At 41.1% G+C, this 18,089-nt stretch overlaps 1 protein-coding gene across 1 annotated transcript in view; it reads left to right on the top strand.

Annotated features, from left to right (window-relative positions):
- Nucleotides 1-20: 20 nt before the first annotated feature.
- The window catches only part of LOC105472457 (multiple EGF like domains 10), a 394,760-nt gene continuing 376,691 nt past the window's right edge, over nucleotides 21-18,089 (top strand). The window contains exons 1-2 of the mRNA XM_071098507.1: nucleotides 21-123; nucleotides 228-344. The gene's annotated coding sequence lies outside the window, so the exon portion shown is untranslated. The remainder of the gene's footprint in view (nucleotides 124-227; nucleotides 345-18,089) is intronic.

The raw sequence follows: 18,089 nt of genomic DNA, 5'->3' as shown, positions 1-18,089 counted from the left end.
CGAGGATGGCGGCGCCTGAACCTTTACTCATGAAGAGTAACACACAAGCCAAGGCCAAACTAAAAAACAAAACACGGAAAAGTGACCCCGCATGTTTAGGAACCATTTAATAACGAGCCTCAGGTGCGGGAGCCAACTCTTGGAGGCTGCGGAGTCCGAGCCATTTTAACCCCTCTGCTTGCGTGCATTCTCTCGTTAATTTAATATTTACTCTCCTCCCCCACTAGGTCTTGGCTGAACTAGGTTATGGGGAATGCGATGAGCAAAACTGGCAGCCGTACCCTCCCGCAAACTGAAAATCGTGTGGGAAAGCAGACATTAGGAAATCATCCCTGATTAAATAGGTAATGCGTTTATTCAGCTAAGTGCTTTGCAGGGAAGGAATATGAGAAAAGATCTGAGTGGGATCTCGTTGAAGAGGTAGCTTTGGGGCTGGGATTTGAAGGGCGTAGGTTGAGGACAGAGCTCTGCAGGCTGTGGGAAGCGTCCGGTGGAGGGTGTGCGGTATGGGTTGTATGCAGAAGACTGATGAGTATGACTGAGGCTTAGAGGGAATGGGGGAGAGAGGTGGCAACAGGCTAGAGAGGGTAAGCAAGAGTCTGGCCATGCAGGGCCTTTCAGGTTTGTGCTAAGGGTAGCTGGGGGCATTTCTGTTTTATGTGGGAAGGGGGTGATTTGATTGCTTTTCCATTCTGAAAGGATCCCTCAGCTTTGGGAAGTAGATGAGAAGGGTTGAGGATAGGCAAGAGTAGAACAAGCAGGGAGGTGAGGAAGCTACTGAGCAGTCCAGATTGTAGGTGTGGTGGCTTGAATGGTGGTATAGTAAATAATGAGAAAATGATGGATAATAATTGTAGTAATACTCAAAGCTAACATTTGTTGATTGCTCACAAAAAGCTTTATACTCATTAGTCTGTTTAATCCTGAGAACAATGCAATTAAGTATTAGTACCATTTTACAGATGAAGAAATGAAGGTTTAATAACTTGCTGAAGTTCTCACAGCTACAAAATGGTAGATTTGGAATTCCATCTCGTTCTGTCTGATGTCTTAAGCTTCCCACTATAAATTCAGTGTGTACTCAGTGATTTTAAAAAAGATACAAAGAAAACCAAGGTCAGGAATGAATTCCTTAAACCACACTGATTATGTGATGTTGCTGGAAGCTGCATTAAGATAGTAGAATTTACAAGTTCTTTGTCACTTCAGCATTTTCTGATAGGCTAAAGAAGGAATTTTGTGACTGTCAACAGACTACCTATGATTATTTTTGAATTAATGCACTCTGATAAGACTTAGTTTTTCTGGAAAAAAAAAAAGTCAAGTGGTAAAGCACACTCCACCTAACAGTTGCTGATAGGATGTCTTTAAAGAAGGGATCTGGGGTCCAGTTATAAACACCTTGGTGGAGCATGAGTATCTTAGATATTGTGGAGTGACAGAAAAGCTTACTAGAAATGTAACTCCAGATCAGCTTCCAAATCTCGTTTATTGTTGGAAGACAAAGGTTTATAAAATCACTTGGACTTATGAAACCTGATTTCACCCACTGAAGGAAAAGAATGGATTCACCAAGGCCAACAATGAAGGCTTTTAGCACTGGTTGTGAGTAAATTTCTCTAAGGAGCCAAAAGTTCACAAATTTTCAGAATTTGAGTTTCATCAGTAAGAATTTCTTGGGTTTGTAAGTGATAATACAAGACCCGGAGCCTCCCCATTATTGTTTTGGTTAGAGGGAGTCCTGTGGAATGTCTGGGAATCCCTGAGAACTCACTATGGTTGATACCCTCTTTGGGAGTGCCTGGCTGACTGCCATGAGCTCAGAGGACCAGTTTAGCCTCTAGATCCAGGGCCTACAGTGCTGGGGAAAGGAGCTCTGCTTGGGAAAATATCTGGAGTCTGGCCAGGAAAAATGATTGTCTACAAAACCAAAAAAAAAAAAAAGGCAGTCATAGCAAAATTAATAAGCATTTATTAAATGATCACAAAATCGAACACTGTGTCAGCTTCATTAATGGCTGGATTTAGCATTCATAACAACTTCATTACATTGGAAAACAGTTTTTAGATGAGATGCTCTCACCAAGTGAGAGTTCCTGAGTATATGTGATGAATGTAGAGAAATTATATTTTAACTTTTAGCCAAATAATTTCACAAGCAAAATTTGAAAAGTCCTTTTATAGAAAAATTATTAAATGTGAAATGTATATACTTTTTAATATGTTTCAAATGATGTGAAAGAATGTTTTAAGAATGTGAAGGTCTTGCCGGGCGCGGTGGCTCAAGCCTGTAATCCCAGCACTTTGGGAGGCTGAGATGGGCGGATCACGAGGTCAGGAGATCGAGACCATCCTGGCTAACACGGTGAAACCCTGTCTCTACTAAAAATACAAAAAACTAGCCGGGTGAGGTGGCGGGCGCCTGTAGTCCCAGCTACTGGGGAGGCTGAGGCGGGAGAATGGCGTAAACCCGGGAGGCGGAGCTTGCAGTGAGCTGAGATCCGGCCACTGCACTCCAGCCTGGGCGACAGAGCGAGACTCCGTCTCAAAAAAAAAAAAAAAAAGAATGTGAAGGTCTTAAGACAGTTATGGGTCTCGTACAATTTTGTTCATTCAAAACATGCTTGTTGCCAGGCGCGATGGCTTACACTTGTAATCCCACCATTTTGGGAGGCCAAGGTGAGCGGATCACCTGAGGTCAGGAGTTCGAGACCATCCTGCCCAACGTGGTGAAACCCTGTCTCTACTAAAAATACAAAAATTAACTGGGCGTGGTGATGGGTGCCTGTAGTCCCAGCTGCTCAGGAGGTTGAGGCAGAAGAATTGCTTGAACCCAGGAGGCGGAGGTTGCAGTGAGCTGAGACTCCATCCTGGGCAACAAGAGTGAAACTATGTCTCCAAAAAAAAAAAAAAAAAAAACCCAAAAAATGAACAAAGAAAGAAAAAAACATGCTTGTCATTAGGCATTTGACTTACATGTCCTCCTCTAGGTCTGGACTGCAATTCTAGGCTATGCTCTACCAATCTGGATAGGACTGGTGCAGGGATCTCTGTGTGCTAGAATGTTCAGAACTCACCTGGGTTGAGTTTTTCAATGGTCATCTCTGAGGCAGAAGCCTGGTGTAGAGAAAGCCTGCTGCCACAGTCTGATCTGTAACTTCTGACATAACTCCAAAGGTACTTTAGGGAACACATGACCTATTCTTCCAGAGATGTCCTGGAGCCAGGCTTCCCTCTTAAGGCCTCTGAAAGGTGGCCTGTGTGGGTGTGGAGGAAGGTATCTTCACTCCTGCCCTCTTAGCTTTGCCTCTGGAAGAGCAGGAATAAAGAAATGGCCTTTGATGTCAATATGTTCCCTTCAGAATGCCTTAGAAAAATAATGTATGTCTTGGCAAGTAGTGACTGTCATGCCAGCTCTGTTTTACAGTAACTTGGCTCTGTGTTGCCACTCAAACAACATGCAATTTGAACTTTGACTAGGAGGGACAATCTCAGTAATTGCCACAATTAGGTGATGCAATTGTTTTGGTGGAGGTGTTCAGAAACTTGGTAGGTTTTCTTTCCTGGTGTATTTCTGGTCTTTATAGTGAGCATATATGTTTATCTCATGAGTGTCCCATCCTCAGGTCTGCAAACTCTGCAGGAAACGATCTGTAAGGGCCAGATATTGTGTTATGTTTAAGGTCATGGAGAAAAACAGTGGCAACCTCCCAAAGAAAAGACAGGCTTCTGAGTCTGGGATGTGCTGGGTCAGTGGGGTCGCTGTTGACTCCCCCCAGGCCAACCATTACAGGAAACAGAATTATAAGCCCAACTCACCAGGGGAGAATGGATCTCAAAAGTCTGATTCCTATGTCCCCTTTGACATTTTAAAAACTCTGCTCTTCTGCCAGACATTCAGAGAACAGTGAAGTAAATTTTAAAAGGAGAAAAATGTTTATTTGTTTTAAAGCTTGCTCAGTGATCCACTTAGACCATTTACATAAACAACCTTTCCACGTAAACACCATTAATTATGTAGTATAAGAGCCAAATAAAAATGCTAAAAAATAAAAGTAATTGTAGAATAAATTAGTATGGCTTGAGTGCACAAATATAAACTGTAGACTTTTACATTTTATTGAAGGAAGTGGATGTGTGTTTTTTCTTTTGTTTGAGCTACTAGGAACCAACAAATGACATTTGACAGATGGATACCAAAGCTGTTAAAGTTTAAACCCATGCTGGTGATGAAATTACAGTTTTTGCAGGGACCTTGACTCACACTTCTTTCTTTATCTGTCTTAAAAAGATTGTGGGGCAAGATAGGAGATGAGTGTCCTGTGGATTTCCCCAGAAGGTTTGTTGGAGCAAGACCATTGTTGTCTACTCCAAAATCAGTAGCTTCCAACCTCCTTTCACTTGTAATAACAGAAGATTACTTGTGTCTGTGCTAAAGGAAATGAATCGAGTGCAGCCTGCCAGGCACAAAGAAGAAGGGCAGAAACTGACACTGTTGAGGAAAGATGGCATAGGGGACCTTGTAGTAACAATACCAGGGCACATTTATGTCACCCTTTGTAGTATTGCAAGAGTCTTTATAGATATCATTTAATTTGATTCTTCATAATAATTCTGTAAGATAGACAGGGCATGCATTTTTATCAGTCCCATTTTACAGACAAGGTAATTGAAGCTTCGTGAAGGAAATCACAATGAAGCTGGAATTGGAAAGCCTTTCCTAACTCCTATCTATATTTTTTTCACTACCCCATTCATAATTCTTTTTAAATGTAAATGAAAAGAAACATGGTTCAGTTCCTAGCAATATTTTGTGCTATGTAGGATTTTTTAAGAATGTTAAGTGCATTTACATCATTTCCTCAGGGAAGGTTTTGTTTTACCTGGACAGGCAGGAAATGGAATTGAAATGGGAAAAGTTTTTCATTTTTATGGATTAAACCCATCTGTTATGTTCACTAAGGCTAGATCATGGAGGAGGATAGATTTCTCACAGCATAAAGAGAGGAGAGTAAAATGCACCTCCTTTATTCCCTGGTTCAGATTCACCCCCATCCAGGGAGTCCTGTTCAGACAAAACAGGGCAGTCAGCCTATCATTAAGAAAGAAAAGATACTGTGGCCCTCAAACATGCCCCAGCATACTGAGCAGTCTTCCACAAAGTTGAAGTTAACACTTATTGCTCAGAAGAATTCTGAGGAGTAATTTTTTTGCACATATTTGAATATTATCTGCTGTGTGTGCACAGGACAAAAATAAAGGAAATTTTCCCATTTATTCAGAATAATGCTGACTGAGTACTTACTATGTGCCATAGTCAAGCACTGGAATGCTAGTGTTTATTGTTGTTTTTTTTTTTTTTTCTGAAACAGAGTTTCACTCTTGTTGCCCAGGCTAGAGTGCAATGGCACAGTCTCAGCTCACTGCAACCTCCGCCTCCTGGGTTCAAGCAATTCTCCAGCCTCAGCCTCCCGAGTAGCTGGGATTACAGGCATGCACCACCATACCCGGATAATTTTGTATTTTTAGTAGAGACAGGGTTTCACCATGTTGGTCAGGCTGGTCTTCAACTCCTGACTTCATGTGATTTGCCCACGTCGGCCTCCCAAAGTTCTGGGATTACAGGCCTGAGCCGCTGTGCCTGGACTGGACTGCTAGTGTTTTTTGTTTTTGTTTTCTTTTTTTTTTGAGACAGAGTCTTGCTCTGTCACCCAGGCTGGAGGGTAGTGGTGGGATCTTGGCTCACTGCAACCTCCACCTCCTGGGTTCAAGAGATTCTCCTGCCTCAGCCGCCTGAGTAGCTGGGATTATAGGCACACGCCACTGCCTCTGGCTAATTTTTGTATTTTTAGTAGAAATGGGTTTTCACCATGTCAGAAAGGCTGGTCTTGAACTCCTAACTGCAAGTGATCCACCTGCCTGGGCCTCCCAAAGTGTTGGGATTACTGGCGTGAGCCACCGCACCCAGCTTGGAATGTTAGTGTTGAACCACATACACGTACTCCTTGTAATAGAGCTCACAGTCAAATCTTAATGAATGATCATGTCGATATTTACTGTAGAAAACCCATTTTCCAATGGGAGTAAGACCAGTAACTAGTTAATTGGCAAATGCAGTTAAAGTGGGAAGTATGTATATTATTTGATATATGTATATATTTAATCATATAGATATGGTTATATATATAATAAATATTTTATTTTCTTACTTAAAATACATAAATGAACATTCATTTGCTAAATTTGTTAGAGTCAAGATGGTTTCTTTTAGACTCTATCCAGTCATTGAACGTTTACGTTATCTTTCTTGCATAAAACCCACTCAAAATGGTGGGATATACATATCATCTACAATTTCCAGTTTCAGATACTCTAAAGTGGAGGGAAAACTTAAAGACACTTGTGAAGTGTCTTCACTAAGTGAATTCACTTATATTTTTATTTTTTCCCCAATCTTTTACACTTGTCTTGCCTACAACTAATTTAAGAGCAATTATTTTCCCCCAGCTTTTCAAGTCTTTCCAAAGCATTTAACTGAGCTTTCATAGAAACAGTAACTCTCTTTTTATGCTCATATTTGATCAGTTTATGTGATATTTAATTAAACTACATAATTATAGTAATCAAGTACAACTGCCATAAACAGGTTTGGGAACAAAAACAACCCACTCTTAGTAAGCATAAGCTCAGCTGGTGGGAGTAGAGGCGTTGAGGTTACCAGGTGGCAGAAGCCACAAGTGTTGATCGTGATCTGGGCAATCCATCAATACGTTTTACAAAGGGATTTGAAAGTATCACTTAATTCCCTGTGGTGCTGAATTAAGAGAGCTTCTGTTGTAATTAACAACAAATAAATATTACTAAAGAAAAGCGGTGGGTGCCATAAAAGTCTGTGATTGGGAGATGCGATATATGCATCACAGTCCTGGGGCTTTAGGAAAGGACTTGACTGTTGACCTAAAATCAGACAACGAGTAGAGTTACCTCAGAGACAGGCTGGGGCAGGAATCTGGAGAAAGCGTTCCAGGCAGCAGGAGTAGCAGGGTCAGTGGTGTGAGGGTGGAGGGAGGATGTGTTGAAAATGAGGAACTGAAAGAAGGCAGTGTGGGTGGAGCCAAGAGTGGCAGCTGGGTAGCAGTACTAGATGAGGCAGAGGGAGGTAGAGGCCACCTTATGCAAGCTTTCTGGGCTCTTGCAAGCAGGGGGTCTTCATCTCTATTGACAGCGGGAAGCTGCCAATGCATGTGAAGCGGGAGTGTGCTTATTTGTTCAAGAGCAACAGCCGATTTGTAGAGTTTAGACCACCAAATCTAATTTGGGTACTTGGATTATATGTTTTCCTAATCTAAATACACTGTAGGTAATGGAGAAAAATTTTATTTTCTTGACCTCTGGCATCAGAATTTCTCTTGGGGAGGGAACTGTCCTTATTCAGGAGAATGCATTCATTGGCAGCTTGTGGGCCAGAGATGAAGATCTGAGGATAGGTGTTGAGATAATAAAGAGATACTAAATATCTCTGCTGAGAAAATAAAAGGGAGTGAGACAGAAGGAAGGGGAGTTTTGTATTAGTTTTCTAGGCCTGCCTTAACAAAGTACCACAAACTGAGTGGCTTAAAATAACAGACATTTATTCTCTCCACTTTGGAGGTTAGAAGTCTGAAATCAAGGTGTCAGCAGGGCCATGCTCCCTCTATAAAGCTCTGGATAGAATTTTTCCTTGCCTCTTCTTGGTTACTCCTGGTGCCTGTGCAATCCCTGGTTGCTTGGTTTGCGACTGCATCTCTCCAGCTCTGCCTCTGTTGTCACATGGCATCCTCCTTGTGTGTCTCTGTCTGTGCATCTTCTCCTTTTCTTATAAAGATGCCAGTCATATTGGATTAGGGTCCACCTAAATTACTTCATCTTAACTTGCTGCATCTGCAAAGACCCTGTTTCTAAATAAGGTCCCATTCACACGCACTGGAGGTTAGGACTTGAATGTATCTTTTTGGGGGACACAATTCAATCCATAACTGGTGTAAACAGGGAGAGGTGAGAAGGATCAGAAAAATCATGAGATGTTAAGGGCTTAGGGTGGCTACAACCGTTAAGAAATTGCTGATGGTGGAATGGCTGAGAGGACTAATAATGCATTTTAAAGTGCTTTTTGAAGATATAGAAGTAGCCAACAAACGTGAAAAAATGCTCAACGTCACTAATCATCAAAGATGTGAAAATCAAAACCACAATGAGATATCACCTCACACCACCAGTCAAAATGGCTATTAAAATGTCAAAATAATAATAATAATAATAAGGGCAGCAAGGCTGTGGAGAACAGGGAATATGTATACACTGCTGGTGGGAATGTAAATTAGTTTAGCCACTGTGGAAAGCAGTTTGGAGATTTCTCAAAGGACTTAGAACTACCATTAGATCCAGTAATCCCATTAATGAGTATATACTCAAAGGAAAATAAATCAGTATATCAAAAAGACACGTCTACTCATATATTTATCATAGCACTATTCACAATAGCAAATACATGGAATCAACCTAGGTGTTCATCAATGGTGGACTGGATAAAGAAAATGTGGTACATATATACCATGGAATACCACGCAGCCATAAAGGAGAATGAAATTATTTCCTTTGTAGCAACATGGATGCAGCCAGAGGCCATTATCCCAAGTGAACTAACGCGGGAACAGAAAACCAAATACTGTATGTTCTTATTTATAAATGGGAGCTAAACACTGGGTACACATGAACATAAAGATGGGAATCATAGACTCTGGGGACTATTAGAGTGGGGAGAGAAGGAATGGATAAGAGTTAAGAAACTACCTATTGGGTACTATGCTTACTACCTGTGTGATGGGATCATTTGTACTGCAAACCTTAGTGTCACACAATATACTCATGTAAAAAAACCTGCACATGTACCCCCTGAATCTAAAATAAAAGTTGAAATTATAAAAATAAATAAAGATCTGATCCAAAAATAAGTAAGTAAAGTATCTCTCTTCCCAGGTAAGACGTGACAGCCTACAAAATGTCTCCTCACTGTGCCCAGGGTGATGACTCCCACCTTTTCAGTGTGTTTATTGATGCTTTGGTGGAGGAGATCAGGGGGCAAAAGACAAGCGGGGTCACCAAGAAGGACTTGGGTCCCTTGTTAGGGTCGCTGACATAAGGGATGCAATCATACGAAACCTCCAGAGAACAATTCAATAGATGTTGGAGATTTCTCAAAGGACTTAGAACTACCATTAGATCCAGTAATCCCATTAATTGCTGGGGGAGGGGGGCAGGAAAAAGTAATTCTGTGATTGTAAACCACTGTTCTTGTGTCCTGGTCTCCCAGATATTCAGAGAAATATTGAATTTCCACAATCTCCAGCATGCGGATTTGGAAACGTTATCTACTTCTTGTTGGGCAAGGACCAGGGTTTCAAATATAGTTATGAAAAAATCTCCCTCTTCATTTGGTGCTGTCAATCCTTTGAGGGTACAGTGCAGGGTTTTAGCTATATTTACAGTGCTTATGAGTTAGTTAAGAAAAACACACCCCAAATCCTGTAGTCTACATCTCTTGCCTTACTCTTTTCCAAATATCAAAATTCTGAATAGATGATCACTTTGATGGCGGGAGAATGTTCCCTGAAGTTCAGTTTTTAGGTCTTGTCAGTTTCCCTTCTTACTTCGGTAAGACTTAATGCTTTATTTCTGGATCGCTGGCTGAGGCACTGAAGCTCTTCCATGCCATTCACTCAGGTGATGATTTCCTGCAGTGTGTCCAGATGTTTGTGTTCGGCATTACTGCTATTAGCCATCAAGTCTGAGAATTATACAAAATTAAATCCATCCTTGAGGCCTAGAAGGGAAGACAATCTTAATAATAGTTTAATGTCCTCAGAGTGAAATATCCTGAAGTGGGGGAAGAACTACCATCTCCATGAACTACAGTCCTACACTGCAGCCTTTTTCTTCATTTCCGTGCTTCATTTACGTTGATATTTAACACAAATGTGGTTTTAAAGCACATCAAAGCCTCCTTAAAACCTAAGTAACTGGCAAATGGTTAGAATAATTAATAAAGCCGGTTTTTGTTTGTTCTGTAAGCAGCTCAAAGAAATTGAGAAAATTTGCAGTTGGCAAAGGTATTATTGGTGGCTAATACGTTGCACCTCTGTAGAAACTTTTTTTTTTTTTTTTAATACTTTATGTTCTAGGGTACATGTACACAATGTGCAGGTTTGTTACATATGTATACATGTACCATGTTGGTGTGTGTGCTGCACCCATTAACTCATCATTTACATTAGGTATTTCTCCTAATGCTATCCCTCCCTCTCCCCCCACCCCACAACAGGCCCTGGTGTGTGATGTTCCCCTTCCTGCATCCAAGTTATCTCATTGTTCAGTTCCCACTTATGAGTGAGAACATGGGGTGTTTGGTTTTCTGTCCTTGTGATAGTTTGCTCAGAATGATGGTTTCCAGCTGCATCCATGTCCCTACAAAGGACACGAACTCATCCTTTTTTATGGCTGCATAGTATTCCATGGTGTATATGTGCCACATTTTCTTAATCCAGTCTGTCATTGATGAACATTTGGGTTGGTTCCAAGTCTTTGCTATTGTGAATAGTGCTGCAATAAACATACGTGTGCATGTGTCTTTATAGCAGCATGATTTATAATCCTTTGGGTATATACCTAGTAATGAGATGGCTGGGTCAAATGGTATTTCTAGTTCCAGATCCTTGAGGAATTGCCACACTCTCTTCCACAATGGTTGACCTAGTTTACACTCACACCAACAGTGTAAAAGCGTTCCTGTTTCTCCACAGCCTCTCCAGCACCTGTTGTTTCCTGACTTTTTAATGATCGCCATTCTAACTGGTGTGAGATGGCATCTCATTGTGGTTTTGATTTGCATTTCTCTGATGGCCAGTGATGATGAGCATTTTTTTCATGTGTCTGTTGGCTGCATAGATGTCTTCTTTTGAGAAGAGTCTGTTCATATCCTTTGCCGACTTTTTGATGGAGTTGTTAGTTTTTTTCTTGTAAATTTGTTTGAGTTCTTTATAGGTTCTGGATACTAGCCCTTTGTCAGATGAGTAGATTGCAAAAATGTTCTCCCATTCTGTAGGTTGTCTGTTCACTCTGATGGTAGTTTCTTTTGCTGTGCAGAAGCTTTTTAGTTTAATTAGATCCCGTTTGTCAATTTTGGCTTCTGTTGCCATTGCTTTTGGTGTTTTAGACATGAAGTCCTTGCCCATGCCTATGTCCTGAATATTGCCTAGGTTTTCTTCTAGGGTTTTTATGGTTTTAGGTCTAACACTTAAGTCTCTAATCCATCTTGAATTATTTTTTCTATAAGGAGTAAGGAAGGGATCCAGTGTCAGCTTTCTACTTATGGCTAACCAATTTTCCCAGCACCATTTATTAAATAGGGAATCCTTTCACCATTTCTTGTTTTTGTCAGGTTTGTCAAAGATCAGATGGTTGTAGATGTGTGGTACTATTTCTGAGGGCTCTGTTCTGTTCCATTGGTCTATATCTCTGTTTTGGTACCAGTACCATGCTGTTTTGGTTACTGTAGCCTTGTAGTATTGTTTGAAGTCAGGTAGCGTGATGCCTCCAGCTTTGTTCTTTTGACTTAGGATTGTCTTGGCAATGCAGGCTCTTTGGCACAAGACAGGGATGCCCTCTCTCACCACTCCTATTCAACATAGTGTTGGAAGTTCTGGCCAGGGAAGTCAGGTAAGAGAAAGAAATAAAGGGTATTCACTTAGGAAAAGAAGAAGTCAAATTGTCTCTGTTTGCAGATGACATGATTGTATATTTAGAAAACCCCATCGTCTCAGCCCAAAATCTCCTCAAGCTGATAAGCAACCTCAGCAAAGTCTCAGGATACAAAATCGATGTGCAAAAATCACAAGCATTCTTATACACCAATAACAGACAAACAGAGAGCCAAACCATGAATGAATTCCCATTCACAATTGCTTCAAAGAGAATAAAATACCTAGGAATCCAATTTACAAGGGATGTGAAGGACCTCTTCAAGGAGAACTACAAACCACTGCTCAATGAAATAAAAGAGGACATAAACAAATGGAAGAACATTCCATGCTCATGGATACGAGGAATCAATATCGTGAAAATGGCCCTACTGCCCAAGGTAATTTATAGATTCAATACCATCCCCATTAAGCTACCAGTGACTTTCTTCACAGAATTGGAAAAAACTACTCTGTAGAAACTTTCACATCTGGGTTGTGTCATGAGCACTGAAGCTGCCCAGGCACAATAAAGTGAAAAGCAGGCAATTACCCAGAGACTGTGAATATAATACGAGGCTGACTTGGATATTTAGGCAAGAAACTTTTAGGGTCTTCTCCCGCTTTGTGAGTCCTGCATGGATTGTTGGTGAGAATGGCTGGATGGTACTCTACTTTACCCTGAAGGAATTGGGTAACCCATCCATTCTCCTGAATTATGTCGGGAAATTTGTGTCCTCTGGCTGCTGAGAAAAGATGGATCGTTTTGGTGACCTTCACAGTCATCCTCTTAAGCCTCTGAGAACCACCTGGTTTCTTGTTTAAACCAAGTCATGTCTGCCTGAATCCTGCATGCTGAGGGAAGATATCCTCAATAGAGGCCCTCATGTCTCAACAGTCCTGAGATGACCCAGAGAATGCTAGAGGAATGGGCTCTGAAGTTCCCTCTGACCCAAGGCCTATGCCATGTGCCAGGCTCTCTAGTTCTGTATATGGTTGGTTCTTTTCCATAATTCCTGCTCTGCCCCTATTACTCCTCACAATAACCCTTTAAAGACAGTTATTCTGCCAGTATAAAAGGTGCCAGTCTTCTATGGCACCCTGGCTTTTACCATACCCCAAGCCCAAGACCGTCTTTTCAAAGCTCTGTGTAAACTCTAAATGGTTACCACATGTAAGAAAGATTAAAACAGAGGGGGAAAAAATCTCAGCTTGAACTAGCCACATTGTTGCTCATTACCTTGCAGATATAAAGCATTCTTACATTTTAAACATTTCCATTTTTTAATAAGAGCAAGTCAAAGTTGGCCAGGATTCAGAAGAAATCTCTTGAAATGGTAATACATTTAAGAAGGTTCTTTATAAAATCAGGAGTCGTAGCTACTTTCTTAGTAGCTTCCAAGAGTGGAAAAAGCAGGAAGACTGAAGGATACCAATACTTTGACAGGTCTGAATGTTAGCAAGTGGGGATCAGTTATTCTCATTAGTCAAAGAGACAAGACAGGAGTAAGGCATAAGTTTGGTGGAATAAAAGAAAGTTAATCTAAGAAACACATAAGTGCAATGAAACTGGCTGTGTCCTCTTGTACTGCTGGTGGCAATTCAATTATCATATAGTCATATTTCTTATTTTGTAATTGTTAATCGGTTAAGGCATAGAGCATTTCTGTGAAATTCTTGTCTCTTTCTTCCCAAGCATGTGTGTGTGTGTGTGTGTATGTATACAAAAATGAGGAAATGGAGAAACAGCAGAGACATGTGCTACTAGCTGCCTCCATCTGGATCTGGGGAAGGCCGAAACCTCAGACTTACTGTTCCCTTCTGCTATCGTGAGGTAGATGGTCACTTTGAAGACACAGTTTCTTTGCCACTACGTCTTGTTCTAGGGTTATTTGTGGCTTTTCGGTTTTGCGCTATTCTTTTCTGATCATCACTGATTCTCACATAAGTGCAGATGATGAGGGAAAAAATCTAACTAAATGGAATCCTTACTACATGTGTCATATTTTCTCTGCCCAGTGCCTGTCTTAAAAGCTTATCCGATTGTATATTATCTCTCATAGCTTGCTTGGACTCCTCTTTCCTCTTGGTCTTGGGAAAAAAGAGAGAGGGAGAGGTGTTTAAAGGTAGTTCGCCATGGCATACCGCCTGTACTCCTGCAGGTAGTTTACACGCCACGTGGTCTCCACTATTGCTGTGTGCTGTAACTCAGTAACCCAGTGGTAGCTTGACCTTCAACAGCTGCTGAGCCTCTCTGTTTCTGAAAAGGGGCAGAAGAGGCCATTAGAGCAAGGAAATAACATGTGGCTTTCCAAACTGCATGAAATACATCTATTGTGAATAGATGAATTACATATTCATGAAAACTGTGAAATGAAAGACAACTCTACTTGCCAAGCCCTCACGTTGGCTGAGCACAAGGCCCAGCAAACAATGCAAAGCTCTGGCTCTCTCACTTATTTACCTTGCCAGTCAACATGTGCTGTTCTATGACAGGTTTCTTCAAGTCGTGAGAGGAAAGCTGGGAAGAGTTCTGCATTTCCAAAGAAAACTGAATTCCAGAATTATTACATTTTAATCTCATGCCAATGAGCATTTATTGAGTGGCCACTGTTCTAACATTATCCTAACAAAACTGCAATACTGTACTATTAGGAAAGGAATTTACTAGTCAAAAGCGAGTCTGCACGCACTGTAACTGTCCCCCTTTCCTCCATTAAAGAGGATGTCTAGTATGTGTATAACCACTCACACCAAGATAAGAGTTTTGATGTTTCTGTTTCTTATTACTTCCTGTTAGAAGAGAATCGTGGAAACTCTTTCTGCCTTACAGATAGGAAAAATGAAGCCAGACATGTTAAGTGACCTCCCAAGGGACGTTGTCACTGTCAGAGCTGGGAAGAGCATTGCATTGCTGTCTCTTGACTCTGAGTTCATATTTACTGTACCAGAGTGCTCATAGGGATTTGATGTTAGTATTACAATGTCAGTAACAAGGATGACCAAAAAGATTTTGACATTTCGAGTGCTCTACGTGGTTGTGTTTGTGGCTCATCAAGGGCAGAGGTCCAATACTGGGTAGTATCATGCACATGCTGTTCCTCTTAGCTTCAGTCCTTTCCCCTTCTCCACCCTAATGTTTCATCTTTACATTTTTTGCTGAGCTGGGTGAGCTAAACAGGCTCACTGGTAGCTATTCAAACCCTCTTCTTGGGGTTTCTGTACTGCAGAGGTTCCAAATATGATTTAGGGCTCTTTTAGTCAGATGCATTTGCACAAGACTTAAAATCAGAATTGAGTTAAATGGCAAGAGCTGTGTGGTCTGTTAGCCTTTATTTTTTCCCCCAGCAAGGGTCTAACAGGAGCCAACAATTGTATCTATGAAAATTGCAAAAGACGTATATTCCTGGAGCCAATGGTTGCAGTGTCAGCCTTTTGATTTCCAAGCTTCCTGAATATGGCAGAGAAGGCAGCTCCACTTGGGAGTCTGCTTCTGCAGTACTGTTCTAGGATATATTTCTCCAGGTTTTGCAGAGACCTCTTTTCCTGACCTTTCAAAGATTTTGTTAGCACCTGATTTCCTGCATTAAATCCTGTTCTACTTAAACTTGCTAGAATGGTTTCTCTGATCTACAACTGAGTCCTGACTGATCTGCTGCTCAAAGGTCACCTGTAAGGCCCTCTGCAGCCTGAGTCATCTGTCCGTGTTCAATCACATCATAGTGCATTTAAATCTCTCTCTCTCTGTATGTGTGTGTGTCTCCTATGCCCAACTGCAAGGTTATTCATCTTTTAGTCCTGCTATACCTGGGCAAAGCCGAGCACATAATATTCACTTAAGAGATGTTTGTTTGAATAAATGGATGGATGACTAAATGCACAGGAACAAATATCCTGTGATGCTTAGTTCACGGGAGAATGAAAAACTTGTTGAAAATGCAATTTTATTTCATATATATGCCATTAGTGTATTTTATATAATAAAATGTAGAAAGGCACATACTTTTAGCTTGATATTAATCATTACCTCTTACTTAAACAGTCAAATGGGATTTGCTGCCCGGCAGTTAAATATTTTGCTATCCTCTGAAGACTAGCAATGTGCATTGATGAATGTGAGCCTTGCCTCTTAGCTTCTGCCTCTTCCCCATTACATTTCTTCCTGGGTAGATTCTGAACAGGTGCTACTAGATGCCTCATTAACTGCATGGAACTTCAGAAATCGTGGGTGAGATGATCCCTTGCCAGAAAGTAAGCCCTGAATTCTTTAAACACTGTCTTGGACTTAAAGTACTGTGATTCTTTCTGTGTTGCCATCAGCAACAGACAATGGCTTAAGGTGCCAAGAGCTTAAATTGATGTTATGTGTTATCTTATTCTGATCTTCCTTCTTGTCATTATTCAGTCCTTTCTCTATCATTTATCTGTTTCATTTCTCCATTAATATTTATTAAATGCCTACAGCTTACCTAGTAATAATAATGGTAGTAATATCTACATTCTATTTTTAAAAGCCATTGTAAAAATTTTTCACAATCTGTAACTCATTTAATTCTTGCGAAAACTTTCTGAGGTCAGGAGGGTAGGCACTGATATTCTCGTTTTATTTATTGAGGGTTGAGAGGTACAAAAAGAATAAGTGTCCTGCTGAAAGTCACACAGTAGAGGTGGGCCTACATGGTACCAACTGACATGATCCTAGGTTCAGTGTTTGTCCTGATGCCATTTTTTCTTTTGAGATGGAGTCTCGCTCTGTTGCCCAGGCTGGAGTGCAGTGGCGCAGTCTTGGCTCACTGCAACCTCCACCTCCCGAGTTTAAGCGATTTTCCTGCCTTAGCCTCCTGAGTAGCTGGGATTACAGACGCCAGCCACCGCACCTGCCTAATTTTTGTATTTTTAGTGGAGATGGGATTTCACCATGTTGGCCAGGCTGGTCTTGAGCTCCTGATCTCAAGTGATCTCCCTGGCTCAGCCTTCCAGAGTGCTGGGATTACAGGTGTGAGCTACCGCACCCAGCCTGATGCCATATTTTTAATGGTAAGAAACAAGATGAAGATAGAAACACAAAATTTAGAGTATCATATCTTTAGGACTTTGCACCATGAACCAGTATATTATGCACATGTAGCCACAGAGGGAATATCTTGAAGAGAGTTTGAAAATCCTTCAACTCAATTATGCAAAATATTTCTACCATTCATGAATGTATGTGCTGCATCTATATGTAGCACCCAATTGGAGAGAGCAGGCAAATCTCAGCTGGTGATGATGAATCTCTTTGGCATTAACAGTCCTATTGCAGCAGCAATCAGAGGAGGCCACACACCCACAGTGCTCTGCCCTGGCCTGATGACACACAGGATATTGGGCAATATTTCCAAGTAGGAGACCAGCCAGGGGAGGGGAATCGAGATGGGAGAAATGTTCTAAAAACCAAGTCAATTGGGAATTGATTTAAGGGTCTAGGGAGGAGAGAGGGAGAACAGGGGAGGAGATGGTGAATCATTTTCTGTGTGACACCAGAGAGCAATATACTTATACCAGTGGGTAGAGCTACAGGGAGGCAGAAGAACGTGTTTTCTGACAATTACAGGAGTCCAAAAATGAGCTGGACCACACTGAAGGGTAATAAGCTCTTCATCATCAGAAATGTTCAAGAAGATGAACACCGTCAAGGCTGCTGTAAAGGAGCCGCCCACGTGGGGAGGTTAGTGTCATCAAGTTGTCAGACGCCAGCAGGCTGGGAGCTAGTGGAGAAGCAGACCTCACCCAAGGAGTCTGATTTAGTAGCTGTGGTAGTATCTAGAGAATCTTTGTTAGGAAACCACTAGACCAGAGCAGTGGACTCCACAGTGGAGGGCACAAGGTACATGAAACCCCCTTAATATTTACATTCTATATAAGAGTAAAAAAAAAAAAAAAAGAAAGTAGGCCTACTAACATTTGATGTCTGGTGAATCAGGCAGTCTCGTGCCACATCTGAGAGGTCACACAGGACACTGAAGCAAGAGTAGAAGTCCTCCAACAAGGAAGGCTGCAGCAGGACCTTCCTTTGTTAGTTTATATTCACATGTTTCCAAACACCTGTAGTTTAACTGTTCCGTGTTAAAGAAATGTATCTTACATTGCAGAATTGCTACTAGTATTATCTTTACACTAGCTTAAATGAAATGGGAAATAAACATGACCATTGTTGTGTCACAAAGAGGTTTGTGGCTTATCTAGGGGTGAAATCAAGCATAGTCTAACTTAAGGTTGTGCATTTTTTTTTTTTTTTTTTTTTTACAAAAAGACGTGTGCAATCCATGCAAGTACGTT

Source organism: Macaca nemestrina, chromosome 6 (genome assembly GCF_043159975.1).
Source record: "Macaca nemestrina isolate mMacNem1 chromosome 6, mMacNem.hap1, whole genome shotgun sequence".
Lineage (NCBI taxonomy): Eukaryota > Metazoa > Chordata > Mammalia > Primates > Cercopithecidae > Macaca > Macaca nemestrina.
The sequence above is the reverse complement of the archived record's forward strand: the minus strand, read 5'-3'. Positions and strand labels throughout refer to the sequence as shown.